This window comes from Lepisma saccharinum, chromosome 20 (assembly GCF_977018435.1).
Source record: "Lepisma saccharinum chromosome 20, izLepSacc3.1, whole genome shotgun sequence".
NCBI lineage: Eukaryota > Metazoa > Arthropoda > Insecta > Zygentoma > Lepismatidae > Lepisma > Lepisma saccharinum.
Genome location: NC_139248.1, coordinates 62,251,966 through 62,277,560, shown reverse-complemented (window position 1 = coordinate 62,277,560; position 25,595 = coordinate 62,251,966).

The following is a 25,595-nucleotide window of genomic DNA, read 5'->3' as shown; positions in this document are numbered from 1 at the left end:
TCATGCCAATGTAATGATGATGGAATTGTTTACAATTACGCTGCAAGCAAGCATAACAATTATACTCCTTTTCCAGATAGAAGCCTTTATATTGATAGATTATATCACTCAATCAAAATTTTGAATGGTTAGGAATTATGACATTAATGCAATCAGCAATTAAGAGAAATATTTTGCACTGAAACGTTTATTTTAGTTTACATACGCAGTATTTGTACATGACGAATTGTTACGTTGCTTAAATTTTTGAATGCAAGAACACCACTTTTAATATTCAGTTTCCGTTTCGTACTTGAGACCAGATTTTACGAGATCAGGTGTTGGAAGTATTGGGGACCTTAGTGTAATGCTATGAGCCCTAAACCCTACACATCTAACCTAACAACGAAAGCATTAACTGGCATAATCATGAATGAAGTTCCACTGTTTTTTCAGCTATTCCGAAGCTACGTAAAATACCATGTTGAGCAAAGCGAAAGTCACGATATAGTACACAATGTGTTTGAAACACTAGCTTCAAAATACCTTACCTCGTAAGACGCTACCTTTGCCGCCATGACAGTCGCTGAAATTTGGCGTCCGGATTCCTTGGAAAGAACTTCCCGTTCATGTTTTCTGCTTTGGGTAGATGTATTAGACAAACCTTGATGCGAACAGCATTACACAGATCCAAAACATATAACTTGTGCCGAAATGTGGCCAAGAACGCCAAGTACCACCAAAAATGCGTACATTTTGCACCAAACCGTACACAGAACAAAAACAAACAAAAAATGTCACGATTCACCGCTCAACCTTCTTATGAGCGATTTTACATTAATGCATTAAATTTCTCATTCATTACAAGATATCTGTGTATCAAAATGCTCCCTCATTAATAATCAATTGCAATTTGTACATAAACTGAAAGATTCAACACATTAAGCTTATACAATTTGAAAAAATATCTTTCTTATAGGGAGGTTTTCCGGGTATGATGTACAATGGCTCATGAATGAATTAGGAATCGAAATAGCACAACAAAGTATACTTTTATACAGCGTTTAGTTGTAAAGTGCCAGCCACCAATATTCACGTTACTTAAGCTACCAGTTGAATCATTTGTTGTATTCACAAACCACAAATGCACTTTGCCACACGTCAACCGTAATTTCTAAATATAACTGACACGTTCAATTGAAGACTAAACTTCTCGTCTCAGAAGTTTAAACAAATATGACATCAAAATTTATGTAGAATCTTCTGCTATCTGCTGTTATTTGCCAGTGACAGCAGCAGAAGGGGGCAAGGGGGTGCATGCCCCCTACTAATACCAACAAACAAGAACAAATAAATAGATGAAAATAATCTTTCAATATTAGAGTGCGTTCTACTAACCCTTGCAGTTTTGAGTTTTCAGTTTTAAGCCCACTTTATGCACAGGAGGGCTAAATGATGGGATGGACCTACAGTTTAAAGTGGGATCCCAACCACTTGAGCCTCTACAGGGTATCGAATCCGTGACCCACTGACCCTTGGATCATGGAAGCCTGCAGTATAATAGTACTATATGTTTCAGTGACGTGCGGTGACATTTTTTGTTGAGGAAGCAGATCCAGAACAATTTTAAAAATCAAGTTTCTGCATGTTATGCTTAGGGATAATGAAGTGACTTTTGTGAAATTGATTAAGGTAATTGAAGTTGCTGTGCTCAGGCACTGGTCAATGATGAATTTATTACCAAGCTGCTTTTACAGTTTCGAGAATGTCACGCTACGCCACAGAAACTCATATCATCGCGTTGTTTGCTTATCAAATATTCTGTCAACATTATTGTTCATTTTATCCTCCATTTTAAATACCAGTGTCCATACCGGAAGTGAATTACTAAAAAACAAGATTCACCTTTACCATCCAGAACACCAGGTCGTGCCAGACACCAAAAAGGCGGGTAAAAATTCTCACAACGAAAGGGTAGACTTGGCAACTGTGTTTCGGGTCTGGCAAGGTCTGGCGTCTGTCGAGGAAAGATTGGAACAGTCGAGGACGGTCATTGCAAACACATATTTTATGTGTGGGCCATTGAGGATCGACCGCCCCGGTATTACAGGTTGACTACACACGGTTCCGAAAGATTTACGATCTTTTTACGACCGCCGAGCTATCCGTTCTGGAAGAAAATGAGCCCCTCTAACCTTATTTATGTTTTTCTCTCCTCTTTGGCCCCGCTCCGACATGTAAATCATCCGGCCAATAGAATCCCTGCCTCCATCCAAAATCCCCACCAGAGGGCTCCACCGTTCCCCCAAGACTCTCCCCCCACCCACTCCCTCAGTATTGCCAGTACATCGATCCTCGTTGCTTTTTTTCCGGCGCGGCTAAACATTACCAAACTTTTAGGGATTCTCTAAAACTTTTAGGGATTTCCTGCAATAATAATCTCGCAGGAACATGTGACAAGGGAGACAGGATGTTGATAGCAATGAATGACAATTACAGAGAGAATGGCGTCAAGATGTTTATTTTAACCTGACATGCAGACGTCATAAATCTTTCATTTTAATTTTATAGGAGAGACATGTGCAAGTTGTGATGTCTTATTCCTGCCTACTGCTATTGTTCGTTTTGTTGTATGGTGGTAGGGTGAATGGCACCGTGGCTTTTTATGTCCTAACCAGACATGTTACTTACAAATCAAAAACAGTACAGAGGAGAAGAGAAACAGAACATGAGATAAAAGTAAAGCAGTTTAAATTCCCTTATCAACTAATTTAACTATTTTCGATATAAGGAAATAATTTGTCATACACACATCTTTCAGCCATTTTGTACCCTCCCCGTACACGATGCCTGTATGTTGTCATTACTTTCACGGTTATAAGCAGGCCCGTAGCCAGGAATTCTTATTAGGGGGGGCAAAGTCAAACCTAGAGGGGGCAAATGTTTAATATATTGTGTTGCATTGGCAGATATAGCAGGGTACAGAGGGGCATGATCAATTCATACGCCAAATTGTCTCTCAAATGTGCGCTCTCCTCACTTCTCTCTCTGGTAATTTAGAATGCATTACAGAGAAGAATCATATTGGGATCGAAGCGAGCAGGAAAATCTTTAGATCCAAATATTTGCAAACTGAAAACAATATTGATTTAATAGGGCGCAAATAATTTCACTGGGTGCCATGGCATTCTCTTTAACATTTTTTTTTTTTCATTTAGATCGTTTTGGCTCCCAGGGCTTTGGACAATAAGAATAGCAGAATTCGCACTTGCGAGCGAAGCGAACAAGAAAATTTTACGAAATGTACTTTTATTTGTATAAAATTTGAAAGCGAGGGGGCAATTGTCCCTCTGTGCTCCCTGCAACTGCCCTTGGCCGTCTGGAAGAAAAATTAAAGAAAAACTTGAAAACTAATTCCATCTTGAGTATCCATTTGTACTGCTATTCTTAGATTCTGCTAGTCATGTTTCTTTACTTCAATGTTTGCCCCCCCACCCCCAGATTGGACTTCCGACCAAAATTGGGGGGGGATAATGCCCCTGCCCCCTGCTGTGGTTGCAGCACTGTTTGTGAGTCTCTCTTCATAAATTTCACGTCATCACTCATTGTCACAATTAGCTCGAAGTGGCAGAAAGGCAACGCTAAGTAACAGAAATCAAATATCCGCTCCCTCTCTCTATCACATGAATCACTATTACCAATAGGTAGACTTCGGAAATTAAAGATTAAGCAGTTCAAACTTCATAGCAACACATACAAGAAAACATCCAAAAACATTAGGCACCTTTCATACAAGACTTCTCAAAATGTCACAACTGTTCTAGATACTGAAAATTACGAAATCATTTCCCGAAGTCTGAATCAGGAAGGGATTTTCTCCCCCTAATCCTAGTACGACATTATTCGGAATCCCACACACCTTAATAAATCACAAAATCAATAAGTGTTTTTGTTATGTTGCTAGAGTAATAGAGGATATAATTGTAAAGATTAGTGAGAATTCCAGGTAGGAGTATGTTCTGTATTTTTCACAAGGGGGGGCAAAGCAGGTTCTCAGGGGGGGGGAGTTGCCCCCCTGCCGCCCCGCTAGCTACGGGCCTGGTTATAAGTGGAGATAGAGTATCGCTACGTGCGAAAGCTGTAACGTCTTCCCCCCCTCTCGCTCCCTCTCTCCCTGTCGACCTACATCGCGGAGTGGTTAGTACGAAGCCACCTGTCACGGTTTCGAACCCCGGCCTGGACACGAATGTTCCTTGTGAGTGTCTCTTCATGAATTTCATAATATTATCACTCATCCCCAACGTCACGATTAGCCAAAGTGGACGAAAAACAACGCTAAAACAAAAAAAATTCTCATATCTCTCTCTCTCTCTCTCTCTCTCTCTCTCTCTCTCTCTCTCTCTCTCTCTGTGTATTTGTATAATAGTAGAGGCAATACGATATTTGATTATATTACTGAATCTTTCATTCAAATTTATATCTTGTGCAAACGCAATCACATGTACCTAATTTCGTATCTCATCCTCACGGTTCGCCCTCACCCTCAATCTTACCCTCACGACTCACCCAAGCTCTCTCCCTCACATTTATGTCCCGAGCAGTGAGATGACGTGTTTCTAGGGATTCGCTTCTAGATATTTTCCATTTCTGCATCAAAATTCTTTAAATTAATAAATTAATCTTGGTCTTGAAATATGGTGATTTTTTTTTCACTTTGCCTAACAGGGCAACACTACTGTCAGACAGCGGACTCACCACAGATCCCCACGGATATTTCTTATGTACTGCTTAGGTGCGAGCCTATCTCTGACGTAGTAGAGGAAGCTCCTCCCTGTTTTACCTCAGGCGCATGCGTAGAAAGCTGCACGCATATCACGGCGCAACCTTCAAGCGTCTGCACACATTCTAGGGTCGCAAACTGGCATCAAATCCAAATAGGGATATTTTAGATTTATTTTATTTTGTGCGAGCCATAGGCTGTACGCACTACATGGTTTTGATTTTTCTACAATATTTTGTTACATTTAGTTTTCTTTTAAGCTGTCTCTTACTTTGTCATTTCGCTGCCTTCTCTAAGAGCTTTCCCCCGCTGTTCTCTTACTTCTCCCATGTATTTCCCCACTTGCTGCCCCGCTTCCTGTCGTCTACCACTTCTATCACCGTGTTAAGTTTTTCATCCATTTGTCCATTAGGTCACGTGTAGAAGGGCAGTTCAGTAGGATATGCTCGTCCGTCTCCTCCCCCTCGCACAAAGGACATATCGTGTCCCCTGCTTCGTTTCTCGTTCTTAGTTGTTTCCATCCCCCTACTCTGAACCATGCCAGTGCGCCTCTTTCATTTTTTCCCACAACCTGGATATATTTCGCTTTCCCCCATTCTCTTACTCTTAGCTGTTCCCTGATTGAGGTCTTTGTTTGGCAGTCTGCTATTATTTCTTGTCTGTCTATGTCGAGTAACCTGTCTCTGATTTGATTTTCTGTTGGGATGCCATCCCCCTTCATCCCTCTTTCCCTACCCAACCCATACCGCTATTATATAAGATATTTTTCACTTCCAAACCACAGCTGTAAACGTTATCGTCCCTTGTCTGTATTTCCAAACATTGCCCCCTCAGCGTATTTGGCCCTCTTGTGATAATCGCATCCAATATTTAACAGTCCTCATCCACTGATGTTAGGAGAGAAGTCTACCAAAAAGCACTGGAACCAACAAAGGTTAGCAAAACTAGGGTCGATGTTCTCTTTTTAACCTTTCTGCGCCCTATTGCCTTCGTGGCAATTTCGCTCCCCTTTAGATTTAAGAACTTAAGTCCCGGGCGACATGCAGGGATTTTAGAGGAAGATTTCCTATTTCATTACGACAGGAAACATCCTTCGGGAAGAGTAAGAAAATCCCTACGTGATTGCTACCCTTAGGGTCTCGACTGGTGTACGAGGTTAACACCTCTCCCCCCTAAGAGTTCCCTATTCGTGGTCCTGGAACTTCCGGCCAGTAATCCTGGCTTTTTATCTCAGACTCATGGGTTTCGGACCTTAATAAAATATCTGGGAGTAGAGGACTAGCCAAGTCTTTACACTCCGTGATCATAATCCCGGGAAGGCTCTTCCCGAAAAAGAAAAAAAGGGGGCTCTGCTCCTACGGGAACTCCCGACGCTGGCCACAAAAGACCACGAGCAATCCGGGGCAAGTAACATATGTTTCCCCACGTCCAGAGCCGGAAATCCTCCGGTGAATAGCCAGGGCTTTGGGAGTGGAACGGAAGTGGTAGGAAGGGACTGAGTGTGTCTACATTTTCACAAAATCTTCCCAGATTCTGCTGGCCTGGATGTCGTTTCACCCATTCTCCGCGATTGTCTTTTTTTCCCCCTGTCTCTCCCTCCCTCCCTCTCTTTTTCTGTTTCACCCTAACCTTTCGGTTAATTGATGGTCGCCATGTTGGCGCAGGAGTCGCAAATGCTTTTCCAGTAAAAGCCAGTAGGGTTGCCAGTGAGCGCTAAATGAACCAAGCATATGGAATGTACACCATTGGAATGTACTGTGAAATGTACAATGCTTCACTAACTTACCGATCAGCCTGTTAATTCGCAAACTGCAACTGCTTCCTCCATGAGCGATTGCTCATTCGTGACGTCACCTCTCTGTGCTGTCGCTAGAATGAGTGAGAAGCAAACATGACGTCCGTAACAATTTGAATATTAATCACAAGCACACATTTATACATGTTTAAGTGTGTGTGTGTATATATATATATATATAAAGATATATATATAATATGCAGGAGCGTATAGTCCAGGCTAGCTAAGCTATCTGCAAACCCTGAATCCTAGAAAGTAAAATACTGAATAAAAATATATTAGAAACTGTGTGAATTTACCTGATTTCAAAAAGAAGATAATAGCGATTCTGAAGTTGGCAACCTGAATTCTTTGGAGTTGGCAAACCTGAATTCTTTGGAGTTGGCAACCTGAATTGTTTGGAGTTGGCAACCTGAATTCCTTGGAGTTGGCAACCTGAATTCCTTGGAGTTGGCAACCTGAATTCTTTGGAGTTGGCAACCTGAATTCCTTGGAGTTGGCAACCTGAATCTTTATAAGTTTGCAACCTGACTACCGTTGTGATGGCAACGTGACTTCCATGAAGACGTCAAGAATGAGCCTAAGCCAAGCGTCAGGTTAACCTTGCAGCAGGTTTTATGTATCAATCCGCGCGAGAACTGAGCTCAGAATCTTCCGTGCCAGTCTTTCCTCAACCGCCGAGCTGCTTACATCGGAGACACTGAGAAAATCTACAGTATTGCCAACCGCACAACACATCAAAACCCGCATGCATGTCAAGTGGATTGTATTTTTGCTTCTCTTTGTCTCCTGAAACATAACATTTTAAAAGTACTTTCTGCGCATATATTATTTAATAAATGTGTCATTAATATAAGAGCGAAACAACTTCTAAACATGAGAGCATGTGTGTATATTTCGAGCACGCAAAAATAAAAATAAACAAAGATAAAAGTAAACAACGATAGGCTCCTCTTGAATTTAATGACAAATTATTGTTTTTGGTTTAGAAAGAAATAGATTTATGAAAAACTTGGTTGCTTCGTTCGCAATACATCCGTTACTGTAAGACACACGCACTTCAAGTTGTACCACCAAAAAAGCATGATTTGTTATTGGTGATATATACAATCAGGTGCATTGTCTGTCGCTATTACTCTGGTTTCAATTTATGAATCACTTCACTAAACCAGGATTCAAATCTTGGTCTGTCCATTTCTTGCTGATAATCACCCTTCCCTTTCTTTGCGCGGAACAGTAAATATGCGCCTTCAACAAAGCTTTCATTGCCGCCAGTGGGTGAAACAATAAGCCTCCCCCTTCCCCTCATCGTCGGTTTCTTCAGCCCTGGCGGTGGTTTTGCATGGTGGTATCCTTCCATGTTTTATTACCCCTTCCCCCACCCACCGAGTTGAAGGACGTCTCGTCCAAATAATAAACATGTTTCTTCTCACTGCGATATATTTTAATACCGCGGAGATTCTTTTGTCGTCAAACAACAAACAATCGTTTCCTCTTGCTAAACTCAAACCGCAAATCATTCAACACCCGTGATACAATTCGTGTGCACATTGACGGCAAATCACCTCACGCCCTGTTTTACTTTGATCTTGATGCCGCAAGGAGGATTATGCATTTAAAACAACTTGCTTGACTTTGAAGAACATTTCCTTTCGGATGAAGCCCAAAATAACATTCGGGTAAAACCGCGCGCTGAACAGGAGATTCAGCCATTCTCGCCGCTCTACAATAAACATAGGGTTAAAATAGTGGGAGGTGCAACACTGGTATCAGCGATTTCACGCGCTCTGCAACGCATTCAGTCTCGCTCGACTCGCTCTAAAGTTTCAATGTCTCTTCAACGCATTACAGATTCGAGTTGGCGAATCTGCGGTTCTAAGTTCGTCTGCACAGTGATTGCAACCAATTAAGTCCATACCTGCTAATCAATGTATTATTTTGTCTGTATATTACAAATTAAATAACTGTTTTCTTGCAAGTATGCAGTTGTGTCGGAATAGAACCCGTCTCAGTGGAACTATATTCTTGCGCGCACGTTTGGATCTACATATGCTAAAACCTGCTGCAAGGTTGACCTGACGCAGGGCTTAGTCTTCTCCCTTCCTCCATAGCTAGTCCAGGTCTTAGACTGCCACTGATAGTATGAGAAAAAAGCTTTTTAATTTAATGTTTTATCTTACATAAGAGATATAATAATTATTAGGGCTAAGATTTTAAGAGTGGGCTGGAGGTTGGCATGAAAGTAGTTTCCTGGCCCGATGCGATACAGAGACACCTAGCGACATATAAGAGGACTAGGAATTCTTTTCGGCTGTCCTAAGCCTGAGGTCAGAGAACCTTCCTTCCTTCACCACCCCATCCCCTCCGCGTGACTCCCGCCGTGAGGTTTCCAGGAAAAGGGCACCCACCTGTTTCTTTTAATTCTGGTTTCGGAGGCTAAAATTTCTCCACTGGCAAAGCAATTCGCATTTCTCTGCTTGCTGGCTGACTCTTGCATGGAGCGAGACGAGTGGCAGGCTCCAGAGACAGAACATTCATGACTAAAGTTTTGATTGAATAAATTTGGTTGATTACAGTGGCTACTATAATTATGTTGAATTTTCTTGTTGAGGTTGGAATTTTATCAATTGAGAGTAAAGAAGGCGGTAGAGAATATCAGTTGAAAGAAAGTATTTTCCTTTGAAGGGGGTGTTTTTTTTATACAAAATCAATATAATAATAATAATAATAATAATAATAATAATAAGGCAAGAATTAGTAACAATTATTATTTCAACTATTAACGAATCGAGTCCCTATTAGAGATGGGCAGGAGCGAAACTACCTGGAATTTAAAAAGGGGAAACGTGGACATATGGAAAAACTGAAAAGGAGAAAGACGGACAAAACAATGTAACAAAATGTACAGTAGTAACAAAGATGTCAGGAAACAATAGTATAATATTGAACATACACTTTGATGAAGTAGTTTTCTTTGTTATGATCTGAATTAAGTCCCTTTGCACAGTTCTCATCGTTGGAGTTCACAGCAGCTTTAATCGGCCAAGATTGATTGATTTTGTTTATTTTACTTCGCCTTTCTGCCACTCTTGGCTAATGATGATATGATGTAATCGATGAAGAGACGCTCACGAAGGACACGTATGCCCAGACCGGATTCGAACCCGGGACCACTGGCGTCGTAGCGAAATGAGATAAATACTCCGCCACGGGGCCGGCTAATCGGCCAAGGGTGGGGACAAACTCTCAGTGATGATGGGAATCCCCTGTGGAAACATATGACCAGTTCCTGCATCAGATTAGTTGCTCTCTCCTATTGTGATTTTTCCCAATGTTAATTGATTGCTTGCCAAGTGAAATTTCAGTCCAACTAATTATAGTATGATCTTCAAGATCAGCACTATACGTGTTACAAAGTACTCTTAAAAAAATCCCAGTGAATTGGCCAAAATAAAGTGACAGAATTTCGAGGAGAGGCCGAGCCTCTGTGGACCCACACTTGGTTACGCCAATATACGTAAGTAAACCCGTGGTGCTACAGCCCCTGAGGGCCAGAGCCCACCTACCGACTGTAGGCCTCACTTCCAGTCCAACCAGTTATGTGCGGTCAGCACGACGAACCCCTAATCTTTGTTGTAGGTTTCCGTGACTCATTCATATCTTCCCAATCTCCTCACGATGGTGGGTGGCAACCGGCCCTATACACAGGCCGAAATCTCAGGAGAAAAGTTGATACGTTTCCCCTAAGAGACTCGAACCTGCGCGCGTCCCGTAGACGGAGCTCAAACCATGATGCATCGGACCATACAGTCACGATGCAGAACAGCAGGGCCGTAGCCAGAATTTTATTTCGGGGGGAAGGCTCATCCCTTATCAGCAGCTGCCATCTAAGGGCGAAAAAGTGGGGAATAGAACCCCTGAAAATGAATTTCTCAGTATATTACAAGTTATTGTACAGGATGTTTAATGTAAGTAAAATTAATCACCGCTATACCCTATTTTAATTACATATTTGTAGGATTTCGGAACGGTCTTCAGCTTCACCCCCCGGTCACGTGCCTGCGGGAGAAAATATACATAAGTGCTGATCCCTTATTCTGATTGGCATTTTAAGAATAGAATATCCTTCAGAGCTTCTCTAAGACATGGTCTTTTAAAAATCAGTTCTAGAGAAGAAACCTTGTCCAATTTACGATTTCAACTTGTTTCCTTGTGTAGTTATTAAAGAAGAGAAAAGTTATCACAATTGGTAATCTGCTGGACAAGATCAACGTCGAATATGTAATTGAAACAAAAATTTTAATGTTCGTACCACGATGGTTTTACTGACTGAAAAGTTTATGTTTCATAATTTTGATTGAGCAGAGGGGGCTCTCTAACTGCACCAATCGCCGCCAACCCTATGATAATCGTTTGAGTATCTTGAGTTTCTGTTTTAAGTCTACTTTATATACAGATAGACTAATCGGGACTGGATCTATATTTATAGTGGGATTGAACTAACTATTAGGCGTCCACCGGATACCAAACTCAGGATATTTTAAATTACAAGGGTCACCTTTACCATTATGCTATAGGGGATGCAAAATATATCTGAAACTAAGAAGAAATTTTGAATGCAATGTAGAACGAAGGAGGCACCGTTCACATTGAAGGGGAAGACGCCAGGAAATCCTACCTCCAATTTCCTAACCTGTACATCTCTAATTTGATTCTCAGCGAAGGCAAGAATTTTATCCAATATTTTATATCACTTTTGTTATTTTTAATGAAGAATTCGAAGTAATAATTTGTCTTTAAATCTCAAGTTAGAAAGTCAGCAAAAATTATGTTTTTATACTAAATTTTACATTAATTGAAGATTTGCAAAGAAACGGTAAACCGTTTTGTTGGTTGATTGATTTAGTGTTTTAAGCCCACTTTATGCACAGTAAGGCTGAGCGGGACTGGACCTACAGTTTAAAGTTGAATCCGAACCACTATGTGCCTCCACCGGGTATCGAACCTGGAACCCCTTGATAACAAGGCTACGACGCTACCACTGCACCATCGGGGAGGCCAGTGTAAACTTTTCGTCATCGTTCCACTCCAAAACAGATGTTTCTGTAAGAGCCACATCAAGTTTGTTTGGAAGTAGTGATGTTCTATGACACACACACACACACGCATATATCTCCTCAACAGGTACTATAGACCAGCAATGTCAAACTCAATTCGTGAGTAGGGCCGCATAACGATAATGTCAAAACTATCCGGGCCACATATCTAGAACCCCAACACCTTAAAATCCAGAACTAAGTGGTTCGACCCAATGGGGTCGGGGAGGGGGGGATTCCAGTGATTATTATTGCAGCATCGATATGTAAATTATATAGACCTCCCCCCATATTTTTTCATGGTTATAGTATTTTACATGTTACTTTCGAGTGTAAATTGGTTACAATTGTAACTGTTTGTGTGCAATTATAGTTTCGTTTCGCACAGATTTCACTGTTTTTTTTTTTTTTAACAAGCTTCTCATAAGTCTGCAATAAGTTTTTTGTTAGCATGAAACTCTTAATGCAGACAACAAATGTTTTGTCAGTCATTCTTGATCATTTGGCTCTTTCATTAATCTTCATTATAGAAAACAACTTTTCACCAAGGCAAGTGCAACCAAAATTAATAAAATTTCTACAGCAAAATAGCTTATTCGAGGGTACTGCTATTGGAGATATAAGAAAAATCAAGGATAGCCCACCTCGCGATATTTATTTTTCAATACGAGTTGCACTGCAATTAAATAAGTTCCATTCGAAGTCAGGACTTTCACACGCACCATCTTAAAGAAAAGGGAGCAGAGCAGAACAAGATTATTGCCCTTCGCACCCTATGAAGTCTTGAAACCTGTTTCCAACTTCATCACGTAGTATTTTTACTTTGGACAAATTATAACTTTATTAAAAAGTTTTAATATAACGGAAGACTGTAACTTTGCAAAATGGCCTCCACTTCCTTCAAAATATCAGCTCTTGTGTCACGGGGAGGAATCATTCAAGTAGTTTTACTGTCATATCGAGATAAGAATCGCATCCACGAGTGAAGGGAGCAAACCGAGCTAGCTCACAGACGTCCGTAATTTCGCATATTGTGAGCGAAAAGGCAACAACACGAACAATTTTCGCTTTCAATTGTTCGTTGACTAAGTAATAAATCCTCTCCTCTGATTTTTTTATTAGCGTTCCTTTTCTGCAACGTTTGGCTAATGGCGACGATGAGGATGAGTAATGATATGATGAAATTGATGAAGGGACACATACAAAGAAAACCCATGCTCAGGCCAGGATTCGAACCCGCAACCTCTGGTGTCGCGACGGGTTGTGCTAACCACTCCGCCACAGATTATGGCAAATTTATTTCGTGATAAAGAAATATTTCTGAATGAATTTACTTTATCAGGGTACAAAATTTCTACGCTTTTCAGTATTCACTTCACAACTAAAGTAAGCATTTCACTTGAAAAATCTGCATTCCTCTTCTATAGTCCTTTTCTTACTCCCACGAAGTTTGGGCAGCGATATGGTTCTCTGAAACTTTTACAGAAACTGGCTTTTCTTCCAGGTAAATCCTTAAAAATCAAGAAACAGACTCATAGGCGACAGAAAGTATGCACGCTGCCCTCCCCCAGCTGGCAAGATATTTTCGTACTTCAGAAGTAACCTGTCAATCAGCTTGCTTAGTTGACACAAAACCTACTCTATAAGGGAATTTATACCTGTGTAGGGAAAATTGGTCAATGTGTTGAAGTTTGGATGAGTCTGGTCTTGTATCACGAGAAAAGAGAAAACGGGATAACTACAAATGTATAGATAATTTCAAGCATGAAGTGTTAAGTTGGGCCAAGGCGGGCCGCATTAACGAATGCTGGGGCTCACATGCGGCCCGCGAGTTTGACTGGCCGAAATATCAGGAGAAAAGTTGTCACGCTCATCCACGAGACTCGAACCTGCGCGCGTCCCACCGTTGACTCACAAAGTACTACATGTGAGGTAAAACTATCGAAATGTAAAAAGAAGAAGCGTCACCACCCTCCCCGCCTTTTCTACATTTTATTCAAATCGAACACGAGGCACGTATCTAGATATATATTTCGGAGCGGCGTCCTAACGTAATGTCTCAAAATAATAATATTAATAATGTTAAATTAAAATAAGTATAATTATATTAAATTAATTAATATATTTTTATAAGATGAATAGGTAAGAAGGCGGTATAACAACAGTGATACAGTATAACATCACGTATTCATTATCTAGCTTACGTGTAGTTAAGGTCGGCAAAATTTAAAAAAAATAGAAACTGCCCTGGCAAGGAAATTAATGTCAAATAGATAAAGAATATAATATTTATTGAGTATGAAAAAATGATGTTAGAATCAGTTGACGAAAGTAAAATTCCTGGTAATATTTTGCATGTTATTATAAGTAGTAATAATTCTTGCATAAATCTTCTTTGGTACTGTCATTCAAAGTCGTATTACTTTCCAATATTTTTGCGGAAATAAACAATTTGCGATTAAACAACCACCTTATTTTCATTACTTAATTGAAGTTTTATGATCTCATTATTTAATTTTTTTGTACTTGGTAAGTCTTTCGGGGGGACGTTGGGACACCTGGACCCCCCTAAATACGTCCTTCGCGGTAAGATCGAGATAAAGTTACTGTGTCACTGGTTCCAATTCATGGTAAATATGCTCTGCTTCTCTACAATCAAACATACACAAACTCATGGCCTTCCTGCTTTCTTGGTTTCTTGCCTGGGAAGAGGCAATAAATCAAGCTGTGACAGCTACGGGACCTTCTGACGAGGGGACGGAACCCAGCTGTGCAGAGGATTCAAACACCCGCGCGTACTAGCCCTCACCGTCAGCCTGGGGCAATTTTGCAACAGAGGCATCTAGTGGCCAAGTGTCGAACTATGATGAATGAAATTCGGCTGAAGCGGCCGTATCTTTCGCCGTCGATAATACATGACATTTTTAAACAATCATTTTGGGCTGTGCAAGTGATTTTTAAAAGAAAAGCCCTCCCTAGCTTAGTCATAAAAGGATTGAGCATTACGTTAGTATGCATCATAATGGCCATTTTCGTTGGTGCTACCCACAAATCCTATAACCATTCTGTGCTTATTTACGTATTTCCTTATGGGAAATTGAAAAACAATAATGGAATTTGTGCACATTTATCGGACTGAAATTGCATAAATGTGTCATGTACTCAAAGTTTCATAAAGTAAGTTCACATCTACTGCGTGTTTTCCGGCAAATTTTTGTCCTAAAGCGTTATATTCAACAAAATGCAAAAAAGCCCATGTTAAATTTAAGCACTTTCCACGGCGACCTTCGCCAAACTCCACCTCCCTCTTAAGTCAATAAAATACCAGAAAATGTTCTATAAAAATGCTATAATGCCCTAACAATCACAAAAAATGCTCTATATAAATCTTCCAAAATGCTCTTTTGCAACAAACTTACGTGTTCAATACGGTGTGCAATAAGTAAGGGCCACAGCAAACTGGGAGGATCGCACGAAACTCAACCTTTTTTTGGTCGAGTCCCGCCCTTCTTGTTCTGACATAAGTACGGAATGCTTTCGTTATTAGGTTACGCTTGTTAGGTTTGCTTCTCTTAGCATAATACACTGCAATCTTTCGGGGTTTGACCAAAAAGGTATTATTTATGCAGAGACCTAAACAAAAGGACGAAAGCAGTTAGCCTGACTTCAGAAGACGAAAGGTGGGGTTTGACCCAGAGGCGTTTCGTGAACGCATGCGGTGCATGCTGCGCATGCGTCAGTTGTGGGAAAAAGGACAGCTTGCTCTGCAACGACATTCATGAGCATTTCTACATTCTAATTTCTTCATATAGGAGAAGTATTTATTTTACACGAGAGCGCTGAACTAAGCTTATATTACATTTCTTGGATCTGAAGTGACGCATGCGTCAATTGTGGGAAAAGAATTATTATTTTCTTTCACTTCTGATCCAAGAAATGTAGTATAAGCTTAGTTCAGTGCTCTCGTGTAAGGTAAATACTTCTCACATATCAAGAAGGGCCTCCCCGATGGCGCAGTGGTAGCGTCGTCGCCTTGTAATCAAGGGGTCCCGGGTTCGATACCCGGTGGAGGCACAAGTGGTTCGGATCCCATTTTAAACTGTAGGTCCAGTCCCGATTAGCCTTACTGTGCATAAAGTGGACTTAAAACACCAATTCAACAACAACATTCATATATGAAGAAATTAGAATGTAGAAATGCTCATGAATGTCGTCGCAGAGCAAGCTGTCCTTTTTCCCACAATTGACGCATGCGCAGCATGCACCGCATGCGTTCACGCTTGACCTCAAGGTGTTTGAATCTTGTCCGACAAGCGAGACTATAAACTCCATCCTATTCATTTTAATGAATGAAATAAATAATAAATATTTATGTGTATACACCGCGCAGTGTTTGTATTAGGGATGGTCACAAAATCCGAATAACGTTTCGAATTCAGCGGATCATCCGTATAGTACGGGTAGAACAGATTTGATGAACGATTTGCAGGAAATCCGTGTAGTGAAATACAAAAATGACGAACAAAAAAATGTGAATAGCCTGTAAAACGGGTAATTTGTTGATTTGCTTTATTTTACTTCGCTTTTTGTGCCACCTTTAGCTTATTTCCGAAGATGGGAATGAGTGACGATATGATGAAATTAATGAATGGACACCCAGAAATATCCATGCCCAGGCAGGGATTCGAATTCGGGACCCCAGCCGTCGTAGCGCGATGTGCTAACCACTCCGCCTAAAACAGGTAAACGATAAAACTGTCCGCATAATGTACACATTCGGATATCCGTATATCCGAATAACGCGTATCCAGATAACAGAAGAATATCCGATATTCGTACATTTGAAATCCGGAGAGACAATTATCCGAAACCCGGATAAATGTTTGTCTGGATTTGACCATCCTTAGTTTCTATATAGTCACTACATAGAAACAGAATTAAGAGACATTGGGTTAGAATGTTGGATATTATCCAAATACAACTTCTTGCACCATCGTCAATGATGGACTTCTCGTTCTAACCGTGACAAAACAGAGTTCTATAGAAGAAGGGAAGAGAAAAAGGCACCTGTGAAAACAATTTTGAGACAGGAAAAGAGGGAGAGAAGAAAAAAATATTTGTGAATGGAAAGTTTGAGAAATAAGCGAATGGGGCTCGGCATCGTTTGAGCCTTTTAATGGAACGGATCCGGTGAATTAAGAAGAGCATTTTCGTCCTCCCTCCCTCCTCGGCCCAGCATCCTTCATCAATGGCAACGGGTGAAGCTCTTAGTTCGCCTCCCGCACAAGTGCCATGCAGATCATAATGGACAGGCGGCAGAGATCTATTCACAGAGGCCTTCGTGACACCCACCCCTTACTTCCAAAATAATCTCGCAGAAACGATAGTAGAGCATTTTGTGCAATATCGATTTAATTCCAGAATATAATCTATATCAAGGTATTTCATGCTCTAGTAATAATCACAAAACTGTAATATCTGCATTATGCCTAATTTAAAATAACGTTCTCTTCTGATTTTACAATTGCAAAGAATTATGAACTTCGTTTGTAAGGAAAAATGCGTGCAGCGTTGAAAAGGTAGACACATTGAAGCGATATTCATAAATAAATCATACATTCCTCATAACTCTTGCATATTGCAAACGTTTTGCTTTTGATGGATTAAGCAACAAGCATGTAAATATAATACTTACCTTTCACTTTTTCAGATGTTTCCTTCTTCCAACATTTACTGGATTCGTTATTCTCCGTTAACTTGGTTTAACTTTCACGATTTCGAAGCACTTGCATTGATCATATCGTTAGAAAACACGGAGTGAAATCTCGGCAAAAGTGTTGACTAAAATCTGCACCACGGAGTATATTGCGACGAAACGCCACTTCAAAAATTTTAATGATAGGCACTACTCTCTGAAGGTACGAAATGTTTTCATTTTTTCACATAGTATTTCAGATACTTGCGGGAAGAACATGTGATCCTCGTTTACCACGAAATCTTCCATACTAGTCATTAAATAAAAAATGCACCGGTATTGACAAAACTACCACTTCAGCGCCATCTGTACGCAGAAGTTTGAACATGACGGAGACCTTTTATTTTCTGTTATTTACTTATATACCTTCAATCGTAACAAAATTATAAGGATCACATGTTCTAGTGAATAAAACAATCTTTTATATCGGAAAATTTCTTCCTTACCGAATCTATATTAGTTGTACGGTTATCCACTGAAATTTGGGTCTATGCTCTATCATTTGTGAGGCTAGAAAATAATTTCTGCAGTACCGTTATAGGGGTGGGTATCCGTGCAAGAGAAACAATCTTTGATCCAATTCTGTTCAGTATTTATTCATAACATATTCTGAAATAAAATTATAGTCTTCAGCAGTTATTTTCACTAATCAAAATACTCATTGCAAGGGTTTCAACTCTATTAATTGCTTTTATGTCAACAAATTTGTCTCCTAATGGAGGTAAATTTGTAGTGAAAATATGTTTGTTCCTTGAGAGTGGCACCTACAAAGTGTACGGTATTTCTCGTAGCCTCACCATTTTTAGCCCTAAGTTCTGAATTTCAGTCGTTGAACAAGAAAACGTAAGATATTTCATCATGACAGCAGATATAATCATTAACACATTTTCTATTCAAGGGTGGTGGTGTTTATCTGATGCCTACTTTATTAAGTTAGTGGCACTTCTCTGAAGCACGAAAAGCTACAATCTGTTGCCGCTCCCTTTTGTTGTGATTTGGACAATTTAGAGTTATGGCACACTATATGAGGAAAATAAAGACCCTTCAGCACCTCCTTGCAATGGTTGAAACATTAAGATCTGCCTTTTACGAACTTTACAAGCTTTGTGTTATTGAAATGTGCATACCCCCATCAGCAGTGGCGTGCCCAGTATTTTCGAAAGGCAGGGGTTTTATGTGTACATTTTTAAGTAGTCAGTCCTCATTTTGCCATGTTTCCCTGCTTTGACGTTCTTTTTTTTAAAATACTGGACCAAAGGGGGGAGGTTATAACCACAACCAACCACGCCTTGGGCTGTTTGCAGCAAATCAGGTGTTATCTTTGTAATCCAATTGGTAACGAGAGGTTCAGTTATCTACGTATCTATTGTCTCTTTGAGAAAGACATTGCAAAATCTTTGGATTTAAACAAGGTTGTAGCTGCTCATGAAAATATACGCATCTTATCGTATTTCTTGATGTGGTTAATTTTTTAGCAAGAAAAAACTACTCGAGCTATTTACATAGAAATAGTGTTATGTTTATATTTATACGTTTATCCGTAGCTTTTATGACGTATTTTGTACTGTTTATATGAATAGTAATTATTCCACTCAAATATAGCTTTGGAAGAGAGAAAAGTAGAATTATTGCATTTTACTTGACATGGAAGATCCCTGCCTAAAAGTACTTTTGTGTGTGATGGAACAAAATGCAGTGATTTATCTTTGGATCTAACTGTAAAATAAGTCTTTCTTTTTTTGTTTGATTTGGTGTTATAAGTCCACTTTATGCACAGTAAGGCTACTCGGGACTGGGCTTACAGTTTAAAGTGGGATCCGAACCACTATGTTCCTCTACCGGGTATCGAACCCGGGAACCCTTGATTACAAGGCGACGACGCTACCACTGTCCATCGGGGAGGCCCTGTGTAAGATATGTTACTGGTAAAAATATACCGTAGAAAAGTTTTACGTAAATACCTTTTACTTGGTATAAGTTAGCCCCCGAGAATTTGACTCCGAAATCTTTAGCCCCCCCACTTATTTCAGGCTGGCGCCGTCACCTGAACATAGTATTGTGGATTAGGGCTCACAGTACGCGCCTGGGACCACCCCCATACAGCAGTCCTGGCTCCTGGGTTGAAGACACCGTTCTTCAGAGTTCATTCAACTTTTTCTAATGACCGTTCTGGGAGTTCCAATAGTGTGTATGGTAAATGCTAATTGTAGAAGAGAAACAGCTTGAGTAGCCATAGTTCCTGTCTCCAGAGAACAGTCTTCAACCATATTTGTCTCTGGCGTACCTCTCTTTGTGGGAACTCACAAAGCCTTCATTCCTTGTCCTCTGCGACCAAAAGAACGTTACCGTTTTGGCATTTACTGATGACGTACCGTCAGCCCAGACCAAACATTGGCGCCATGTCATTCAGAAAGAACAACCTAGGCCCCGCCTACGATCTTAGCTCCGCCTGACCACCCATTTTTATGGCACATCCGCTTCCAACCTCCACGTTTTCTTTAGCTTCTGGAATGAGTGACCAACTGGCGGCTCCTTGGAACTTCAAAGGAGCCGAAGGATGAAAGAGGAGGCAGTCAGTCAGCTTGATGACTCTGAACAAACACCAGGCCTTCCTCGTCTGTCAGTCAGCAGCCTTTGGAGAAGGTCTTCACAGATATTTGATGCGGGCAAGTCTCACCAGCTCATCGCAATCTATGAACATGAAAAGTCTGGTCTCTTGATCAGAGTAGTGTGTGGCTTACGTATGTGTTTTGCGCAGGGCGCCCGCAGAGGGGGTAGGCGGGGACTTGTCCACCTGAGCATTATATAGAAATATGTTGGGGGGGGTGTCCGAACAAAGTGTCTAATAATAATAATGTTTAAACTAAAATAATTATATTAAATTAATTAAAATAGTATTCATTAAAATGTTCAAATTAATTAATATTATATTTTTATTACATGAATGAACAGGTAAAATGATGGTGTAAGAATAGTGAAATAACAACACTTATTCATTAAACTGCCTTGGCAAGGAAATTAATGTCAAACAGATAAAGAATTGAATATAAAAAATGGATGTTACATCCAATTGACGAATTGTAAAGTTCCTGGTAATATTTTATGCATATTATTACAAGTAGTAATAAAGCTTGCATAAATATACTTTTGCACTCTCATTCAAAGTAGTATGATTATAATATAATCTTTGCCTTTCAATAAGTTTGGCGGATATAAATAACCCTATATTAAACAACAAGTATAAGTAACTAACTAATTCTCTAGCCTTCTTAAACCCGAAGGTTCGTGGCTGCAGCAATACAAGCATTCCCTAATTGGTCCTATGCTGAGCAAGATCTATCCACAATAAGTATATTTTCATTATTTACTTTATATTTTCATTATTTAATTTTTGTACTTACTAAGTCTTTCTGGGGTGGGGTCCTGACCCCCCCCCCAATAAATACGTCCTTACATCTGCTGTTCTGTTGCGCTCCGCAGCCATATTGCAACTTTCACTTTGTGGCGCCAGCATTCATTGACTAGGCAATATAAAACTCAGCGCAACTTGGACTTTTATCGTTAACATCGCATTTAGTAAAATTGCAAAATAAGAAATCACATACCACCTTCTCAATTTCAACTAATAAATAGGTTGAAAGCATTGCCATGTTTGACGGGCGCCTACTTTCTGCTTCCGTACTGTGCGCCTTCGCCCCAGACTGTACGCATATATGCCAATCCCACTCAGTTCAGCATAGGCGATTTGATTCTCCTCTCCGATTGGCTGATTTTGCGGATGTGACGTCACACCAACACAAAAACAATTGAATGGATAATGCGAATTGATAAACAACGAGCATGCGTAAGTGTGTGCATTAAAATATATATTATAATATTAATGTAACAACGGTGGAAATTGTGTGTAGTGTGTGCAACAGAAAAGGCACTTTAGTACTGTAAACAGGAGATATAATTAACTATAGTGCTAGTTGAGTTAAAAGAAATCAAAGGATATTTGTATGTATTTAAAAAAAAATCAACACAAGCGAAATCTTGTGAAAATAAAAACACGTTGTTAAGTACGAAGCAGTATTCTTGATAACTTTATTTTTATCCTTTAAATATTTCCTTCGTGCTATTTTTACACTAAAATGCGTCCAAGTTTTGACTGTGTAATCATTTTAACAATTTATATAGAAGGGTGGAAAATGCATTTACATAGGTCGCGACTATTTTCACCAGGTGGTGAGAATAGTATATGAGGCTACTGTCACCAGGTTGTGAGGATAGCATGTGGAGCTATTTTCACCAGTTTCTGAGAATAACATATGGGACAGTGGAAAGTGCTGAATACCACAAATCACATTATGATTATGAGGTATTGGAAGTATTACAGAAGTATTTTTAACGCTAATAACTCTAAACCTGATCTGTCTAACCTAACAACAGAAGCATTTGGGAATGTGTTAAGTACACGTTCGTACCTATGTCAAGTGACATAGCAGTAGCAGTGAATGTTGGAACACCTTGTGGTAATTTTTCCAAACCCATGGTGTGCAGAAGTAGAAGTACTTGTCACCCAAACGAAAATAAATGCAAACTGACGTAAGCTTGATACATGCTAACAACTAAAGAGTACACTTATGCATATAACAGGCCAGGTTAGGTAGATTATGCACATGTGCAGCTTAGAAACCTGGTCACTTCATTTAGAATATTGGAAATGTGTGCAGGGTACTACTTTACTATACCAGAGACGCCTATCAATGATTTATTTCGCAATTTTTTACATTGCTAACGTACTATTCTGCATTGCGGAACATTTCTTTAGGTGAAATAATGAATTTCTAACGAAAATAATGTCTGTTTCTTACATTAACAAGTACTTACTGTTGTTCGTTATTTCCCACAAACCATCCATGGGTAGCCCCAAAAACCATTGATGTTAGCCCAAAAATTCACGATAGCCCCACGAACCATCACAGGGACGAGGTATGCCTACTAGGTTAGGTTAGGCCTGTTAGGTTAGGTTCCATTAGCACTCCTTTCGTTCAATTTAGCATATACGGACAACATCGGCTGTTAGCAGAAGCAATAGCACGTATTGTGCTCTCCTGCAGAAAGCAAATTGCGGCAGCAACGATAGCACGTCGGAAATAGATTTTCGTAGAAAACCACATGCAGTACTTTCTCCTGTAAATTTGAAGAAATCCGTCTCTGGTATAGTAAAGTGTTACCGTGTGCAGAAGTAAGCTTCAAGTTTGGAAAAAGCAATTTGCTAATTTGTTCAGTATATGCCTGTTTAACTGATAGGTGGTTTTAGCTTCAGTTCATGCATGTGTGTTGGGAGCTTTGTTATTTAATTCTAAGTAAAAAAATAAACATCACTGTTGCGTTTTGATGTGAAAAAATTGTACATGGAAAGTTCTTCTGATACACAGTGTAGCACACTATGTAGAAGTGTAGAATGGCTAGCCATGTGTGTGTGTGTATTAAATTTTGATGTAAGCTTGAAAACATGCTGGGAAGCTAGATGAAACATTGCAGGAAAAATAAAAACCACTAAAAAATTTAATTCTAAGTAAAAAAAATAAACATCACTGTTGTGTTTTGATGTGAAAACATTGTACATGGAAAGTTCTTCTGATGCGCAGTGTAGCACACTATGTAGAAGTGTAGAATGGCTAGCCATGTGTGTGTGTGTATTAAATTTTGATGTAAGCTTGAAAACATGCTGGGAAGCGAGATGAAACATTGCAGGAAAAATAAAAACCACTAAAAAATTTAATTCTAAGTAAAAAAAATAAACATCACTGTTGTGTTTTGATGTGAAAACATTGTACATGGAAAGTTCTTCTGATGCGCAGTGTAGCACACTATGTAGAAGTGTAGAATGGCTAGCCATGTGTGTGTGTTTATTTAATTTTGATGTTAGCTTGAAAAAGTTCTGGGAAACCAGACGAAACATCGCAGGAAAAATAAAAACCACTTAAAAATGTTATATTTTTATGCCTAGACAATGCCCATTCATGTTGTGTGCATGTCTACAATGTGAAACATCATGAAATGGTGCATAATAAGAGTTTAAGTTTAATGCTGCACTACCAAATCGCATTAGGCGAGTTGTTTCTTTCACTGTGGGCTGTGAAGCCAGGAATTCTTCCTTACAATTCTCAACAAATATAAGACATGATTGTTTCTTAATGTGTGTTCATTTTATATTTCAGTATTTAACATTTATTGGTCACAGTCACAATACAGATAGGGAACATAAATGCATTGTAGTTTTATTTTTCTCACTTGACAATGATTTTCTGTCGCTTTTGGCTAATAGTGGTGATGAAGATGAAATGGTGATCACATGAAATAGATTAAGGAATACAAAGTAACTTCCATTTGCAGGCTAGATCTCGAGCAAGGGAAGTTTGGTAGCGAGGCTGTGATTTGACTGCTCACCATGCATAGCCACCTAGGTGGTAGGTAATATAAAGTACAAAGTATAAAATAGGATTAAGGTTTAAACAGCATTCCATTCATGTTACCATAGCCATTGCCAGATAAACTGCCGCAAAGGATATATTTATTCTATCCATTATCTGTTTTAACACTGTGGTATTGAAGTCTTGTTTCAATTTCTAAATTAGGCATGCTCTTAATTTTGAATATTATGGTTAAATATATCATACCAAACTAACATTAGAACAAGAATGGTATTTTGTTTACAAACGATGTCATAAATTGTGCAAATAAAAAGGCAGTCATTGGAAAAACTAATCTATTTCCAAATATATACAAACTACATTTGACAGATCTCATTAAATCCAGTCAATATTTTTAAATTAACAAAGACAAGAACTTTAATTTTCAATAAACTTCTGATTTCATTTGGTATGCATTTGCCGAGTGAAGAAATTTGTTATTGCAAACCAAACAATTAAACTTCACAATATGTTATAACAGGTATGTATTTCCAGGAGTTTGTTTTTGTGTCATGCATATGTGTTTGTGATGATCCCTTCATCGCTCTCATATTATCATCATTCATGTCCATCTTCGTGATTAGCCAAAGTTGCGGATAAAAGTGTCGTAAAATGAACAAAGTGAAACCAAATCAAGAAATAAAGATAAACTACAGGGGGTCATGTATGCAAAGTCCAATAAACCAGTTAAAGGGTTCCGTCTTGTGTTCTTTGGGTGTGTTAATTAGGATGGTAATTTGTCAAGGGGTGGATAAAATGTTAATATTTCAGCTGCTTTGGTGATTGTGTCTATGTCTGTTATAATTTTAGTATAAATGTATATCTAACTTAAAATGCTAATTTTTGTCACCTTGAAATTTCTTACGTTCGCGCTTTGATAAATATAACCCAATAAAATAATTAATTCCCCATACCCTTATTCCAATTTACACTAACAAAAATAAAAAACCAACCAAAAATAAGTGCAACCTAAAGTGTGCTACTCTTGAGACTTTCACTTATGCATAAAATGTATATCCACTCTTCTTAAACATTATAATATTTTTGGTTACTTAGTTCTACATCTTTTTGTTCTTTGCTTATATAGTATGTGGTCGCAGCTGGTAGATTGTTACTAGCGATTCATATACATTACATGTACAGTCAACGGCAAAGATAATGTTGGGCAAATTGTCCACTGCCATTTTCATTTTCTTCTTTATTCTACATCCTGTGTTGTTTGAAGGAATGAAACTATGTTGGTTCGAAGCAGGCGTTGTTCTCTGCTTATTGAAGTCATTATTTCAATTCGTCTTCATCACATTGTGTAATTCAGACCGAATGAAAATCATGGTGGACAATTCGCCTACTGTTTCTTTCGCTATTGGGTGTACATATATATATGTGTTCTGTATAGGATGCCGAATTAGAAAATTAAATTAAAAAAGGGAAAATATCATGAAAATAGTTATACACTAGACTCTCGCTAATCCGGCCCTCAATAGACCGCCCTCTCAGTAGTCCGGCCCACATCCGGCCTGTAGTCACTCAAGCAGAAATGACACCCACAACAATGAATTATCGTGTTCAACAATGTTGTTAGTTAAAAATGTTAAACAATGCTATACATACGTACAGTATTTGAAATTGTGACTTTCTTACAGTAAAGTTCAGTAGGTCAGTACATACTATGGCTTCTAAAAGGAAACACGTAAAGTACAGCCGGTATAGTCCCTATGTGTAGTTTAAC